The sequence below is a fragment of the Oncorhynchus nerka genome, linkage group LG24 (assembly GCF_034236695.1).
Source record: "Oncorhynchus nerka isolate Pitt River linkage group LG24, Oner_Uvic_2.0, whole genome shotgun sequence".
Taxonomy (NCBI): Eukaryota; Metazoa; Chordata; class Actinopteri; order Salmoniformes; family Salmonidae; genus Oncorhynchus; species Oncorhynchus nerka.
This window is the reverse complement of record NC_088419.1, coordinates 54,885,830-54,892,035: the sequence shown is the minus strand read 5'-3', so window position 1 is coordinate 54,892,035 and position 6,206 is coordinate 54,885,830.

Below are 6,206 nucleotides of genomic sequence, written 5' to 3'. Positions count from 1 at the left end.
TATTTTTTCACGTTGTTGGCCTAGTCTATTGTCAGATGTAAATGTAGAAACATATGTTATTATTTAGAAAAATAAGAACAAAGAACATAAACTATTATTGTTTTGACAACAGATCTTCTTTATACATTTTTCATAAACATTTTTGAAAGTTTCACTACCACTTGAATTAATAAATGTAACGTTAGTCTATGAAGTGTAAAATATACTTTATTTATTTGAAAAAAGAGGTGTTCATCATTTCCCTTCAAGCTATTTGATGCATAGTGGAATGTTTAGGTATTAAGTTAGCTTGTGATAACAGTATGTAAAAAAGTATGAATAATATACACTTATCTGATCAAATACCAATTTAGTGTATATCAGAACAAATTGGACAGCCTGTATAGGAAAGGATATTGCCTTGATTTTCCATGAAAAGGATGTCCTGATGTCTTATATGTTCTGTTCAATAGCTATATGGTATTTAGAACAATCATGCCTCCATAATAAAGAATAAATCACTGAACAGTAAGGTTTTGTTGCTATGAATGACTTTTTGCATGATGTTTTTATTCCATGTGATTCAATAGCGTTAACCTCAAAGCGTTCAAAGGATATCTGCTCTATTACAAGTCATTTCATGGTGACTGAAATAGGACATTGAATCCGAATCGGGAAACTCTACTGCCCTGCAAAAAACTTTACTATGAATGTATCTTGGTGTGTAAGCACAGAACAAAAACATTTATTTATTTATTTACCTTTATTTAACCAGGTAGGCAAGTTGAGAACAAGTTCTCATTTACAATTGCGACCTGGCCAAGATAAAGCAAAGCAGTTCGACAGATACAACGACATCAATACAGACCGACATTAACATCAGTACAGAAATACAAAATAACACTGTAGAAACCACCATTCACACAATACATTCATACTAAACTATGTTTTCCAAGTTTGGACAGCACAGTGCAGCACAGTACACTACAGTAGAGCACAACAGAGTACAGTACATTACAGTACAGTAAATACAAGTAGAGTATAGTACAGTGCAGTACAATACAGTAGAGAACAGAGTACAGTAAAGAAAAGTAAAGTATAGTGTACTGTATTGTACCCTACTTTACTCTAATGTACTCTACTCTACTGAATTAAACTCTGCTGTACTATACCTTACTGTACTGTGATGTACTCTACTGAATAAAACGACTATATCCAACCATATGTGCTGTATTTTACTGTATTGTACTGTACTGAACTCTTCTGTGTCCTACTGTGTTGTACTGTTCTAAACTGTGCTATACTGTACTGTGATATTCAAACTTGTGAAACATAACCTAGAGATATATGATTTGTACAGATTTGGATCTGGTCTGCACCTACCAAATTTGTACTTGTTTAGGGGTGGAGGTCATCAGAATAATACCCATCATGCTTTGCAATGGTTTATTTTTACATTTCAATTTTGGTCATTCAGCAGACACTCTTATCCAGAGTGACATACAGTCAGTGCATTCAACTAAGGTAGATAAACAACTAAATGCAGTGACTTCAGAAAATATTCACATCCATATTTACATAGTTTGCTGTGTTACAGCCGGAATTAAAAATTGATTACATCATATTTTTGGGGGGACACAGGCCTACAATACCCTATAACATCAAAGTGGAAAATGTTTAAGTGTTTACAAATGATTGAAAAGGAAAAACGGCATCTATTGGTAGATGGGTAAACATTTTAAAAGCAGACATTAAATATCCCTTTGAGCATGTTGAAGTTATTAATTACACTTTGGATGGTGTATCAATACACCCAGTCACTACAAAGATACATGCGTCCTTCATAACTCAGTTGCCGGAGAGGAAGGTATTGTGGAGTAACTACAATGTTGTTGATCCATCCTCAGTTTTCTCCTATCACAGCCATTGAAGACTGCAACTGTTTTAAAGTCACCATTGGCCTCACGGCATCTATTGGTAGATGGGGAAACATTTTAAAATTAGACATTGAATATCCCTTTGAACATGTTGAAGTTATTAATTACACTTTGGTGTATCAATATACCCAGTTACTACAAAGATACATGTGTCCTTCATAACTCAGTTGCCGGAGAGGAAGGAAACCTAATTGACAGAGTGAAAAGAATGAAGCCTATACAGAATAAAAATATTCCAAAACATGCATCTTGTTGGCAACATGGCACTAAAGTAATACTGAAAAAAAAAAAGTTATGTTTGGGGCAAATCCAATACAACACATTACTGAGTACCACTCCACATACTTTTAAGCATAGTTGTGGCTGCATTATGTTATGAGTATGCTTGTAATCATTAAGGACTGGCTAGTTTTTCAGGATAGAAAAATAAATGGAATAGAGCTAAGCACATGCAGAATCCTAGAGGAAAATCTGGTTCAGTCTGCATTCCACCAGACACTGGGAGATGAAATCACCTTTCAGCAGGACAATAACCTAAAACACAAGGCCAGATCTACACAGGAGTTGCTTATCAAGAAGACAGTAAATGCACCTGAGTGGCTGTCTTAAATCTGCTTGAAAATCTATGGCAAGACCTGAAAATGGTTGTCTAGCAATGATCAACAACCAATTTGACAGAGCTTGAAGAATGTTGAAAATAATAATGTTGGAAAATCCGCATTTGGAAAGCTCTTAGAGACTGCCCCAGAAAGACTGACAGCTGTAATCACTGCCAAAGATGATTCTAACGTGTATTGACTCAGGGGGTTGAATACTTATCTTATCAAGATATATTAGTGTTTATTTAAAAAAAAGACAATTCTTCCACTTTCACATTACAGAGTATTGTGTGTAGATCATTGACACAAAATGACAATTAAATCCATGTAATCCCGCTTTGTAACACAACAAAATGTGAAAGAAGTCAAGGGGTGTAAATACTTTCTGAAGGAACTGTCTGAATTACAGTCATAGCAAGAAAATAACAATTCTTACTTTCTTAACTAACATTTTAGTTGAGTTGAAGTGATCTGTTGGTTTATACTGTATGTTGGACGACTTTGAACATCATCGCTGCCAGTTTTAAAGCTTTTGAAAAAGCTAACATAAGTGCATGTAACAGATGGGAGCAATAATACATAGTCTGCTGCAATCTTCAGTTGGCTCCTCTTTCCTATTAAGAGGCATGAGAAGGCATTATTGTAATATGATGCTAACTTAATTGAGAGTGTACAGTGCATTCGAAAAGTTCAGACCCCTTGACTTTTCGTTTTCTTTATTACGTTACAGCTTCATTCTAAAATTTATGAAATTGTTTTTTCCCTCATCAATCTACACACAATATCCCATACTGACAAAGCAAATAAGTTCTTTAGAAATGTTTGCTAATGTATTACATATAAAAAATGAAAATATCTCGTTTACATAAGTATTCAGACCCTTTACTCAGTATTTTGTTGAAACACCTTTGGCAGTGATTACAGCCTCAAGTCTTCTTGGGTATGATGCTACAAGTTTGGCTCACCTATATTTGGGGAGTTTCTCCCAATCTTCTCTGCAGATCCTCTCAAGCTCTGTCAAGTTGGATGGAGAGCGTATCTGCACAGATATTTTCAGGTCTCTCCAGAGATGTTCAATCGAGTTCAAGTCTGGGCTCTGGCTGGGCCACTCAAGGACATTCAGAGACTTGTCCCAAAGCCACTCCTGCGTTGTCTTGGCTGTGTGCTTAGAGTCATTGTCCTGTTGGAAGGCGAACCTTCGCCCCAGTCTGAGGTCCTGAGCGCTCTGGAGCAAGTTTTCATCAAGGATTTCTCTGTACTTTGCTCTGCTCATCTTCCCTCAATCCTGACCCAGTCTCCCAGTCCCTGCCGCTGAAAAACATCCCCACAGCATGATGCTGCCACCATCATGCTTCACCGAAGGGATGATGCCAGGTTTTCTCCAGATGTGACGCTTGGCTTTCAGGCCAAAGAGTTCAATCTTGGTTTCGTCAGACCAGAGAATCTTGTGTCTCATGATCTGAGAGTCCTTTAGGTGCCTTTTGGCAAACTCCAAGGAGGCTGTCATGTGCCTTTTAGTGTGGCTTCTGTCTGGCCACTCTACCATAAAGGCCTGATTGGTAGAGTGCTGCAGATATGGTTGTCCTTCTGGAAGGTTCTCCCATCTCGACAGAGGAACTCAGGAGCTCTGTCAGAGTGACCATCGGGTTTTTGATCAGCTCCCTGACCAAGGCCCTTCTCCCCCAATTGATCACTTTGGCCAGGTGCCCAGCTCTAGTAAGAGTCTTGGTGGTTCCAAACTTCTTCATTTAAGAATGATGGAGGTCACTGTGTTCTTGAGAACCTTCTATGCTGCAGAAATGTTTTGGTACCCTTCCCCAGATCTGTGCCTCGACACAATCCTTTCTGGGAGCTCTACTGACAATTTCTTTGACCGCATGGCTTGGTTTTTGCTCTGACATGCACAGTCAACTGTGAGACCTTATATAGACAGGTGTGTGCCTTTCCAAATCATGTCCAATGAATTGAATTTACCGCAGGTGGACTCCAATCAAGTTGTAGAAACATCTCAAGGATGATCAATGGAAACAGGATGCACCTGAGCACAATTTCAAGTCTCATAGCAAAGGGTCTGAATACTTTAGTTTTTTTTATATACATTTGCTAACATTTCTAAGAACCTGCTTTCACTTTGTCATTATGGGGTATTGTGTGTAGATTGATGAGGAAAAGGTTTTATTTAATCCATTTTAGAATAATGCTGTATCATATTTTCAACGTCCGTAAAATATGTATTTTTTGACATCCGTATAACACTTTTCAACGTTCGAAAAATATATCTTCTAACCTTTCATTCAGCACCTGAATGCACGTGATGTCAACGTCTGGAAAATACGTCTAAAAGACGTTTCTTCAACATAATTTTGCTTACTGTGGTGTGTGTGTGTGTGAGTGTTTTATTTTTGTTTACAGCAGCAGCCAGCGGGACATGGGAAACAACAACTTTTTTTATGAGCATCCTTCTTGAGCTTGTAGCTGTTCCATTCTGCTGAATAGCAGTTTCACAAACAAGAACGACAGATGTTATGTTTTCCAGACAGCTGTTAGTCTTTTAAAAACTAATTGAGAACAAGGGAATTTTCGGATCAAATTGCAGTCTGCCAGTATTTGTTCAAAGAAATGTACGCTAAACTATAATCTATAAAGAATGAACCAAGTCTAAGTTTTGCACAGTGGGAGGAGGGAAAACTTCAATTCCTTCACTCATCATGTCAACACAATATCCCCTGTTGACCTAGCTGCAACCATATTGCCAAACAGTGGAGGGCCCTATTTCATTACAGTTGCTGCATTTCTCAGAGTTAGATTTGACAACGGCACTACTGACTGACCAGTAAAACCTCTTAAATCTGGTCACTGAAGAAAATGTTCAATTTTACAAGCACATGAAGGAGGGAACTCTCCTTGTCGAACCACACATATAGCTGACCATAACTGTCACACATAGCTGAGCAACGTTTTGTAATGGCTTCCGTGGTCTGTCATGCACATTGATTGAAACCAGCTTTGCTTTGATGAATCAGCAGAATGTGTCTTTTAAGTAAGAGAGACATTCACTGATCGACAAATAATAGTTATTTTAGGACGCAAAGTGATTTGTCGATCTTAAACATGACCGCTATTATCTATCAGGGTTTGTACAGCGGAAATAATCTGAAGGGGCCAAAATATGCTTGCCCGCTCGGAGTTTGCCAAAAGGCACGCAAGGCCGAGGCCAGGGCTAAAAGTGGGAGAAAGGGGATACTAGGGTGAGCACACAGCACTCTTTCTCTGTGATTTATTGGGGATAAATAGAGCGAGTGACACTTAAGGGAGATAGGTTAAATGCCCATCCTCACTGTTGCTATTAAGTATGTTGAACATTATTGTTGAGTCATTATGTTGAGCCATATAGATTTTCCTCTAGCTGTGTATGCTGACCAGTGCACTGAATCTTTCAAAGTGTCCTAATAGTTTTTTTTTCCAGTTGAAAGACAGCATTGTTTTCTGCATGTGAGAAGTGACCGAGTGACCTGTAAAGTTAATCAGCGATGGTTCATTAGCCGTACTAAAAAGGACAGGAAGTGGGGCTGGATCAAACCAATTTTGATTCATATTGATATAACAAATTAAGCTGATCAAAATCCCCCGGGGATGTCCTGTTGTGTCAACATCCTGAGGAGGAAGAGGAGGGAGAGATGTTTTTATTGTT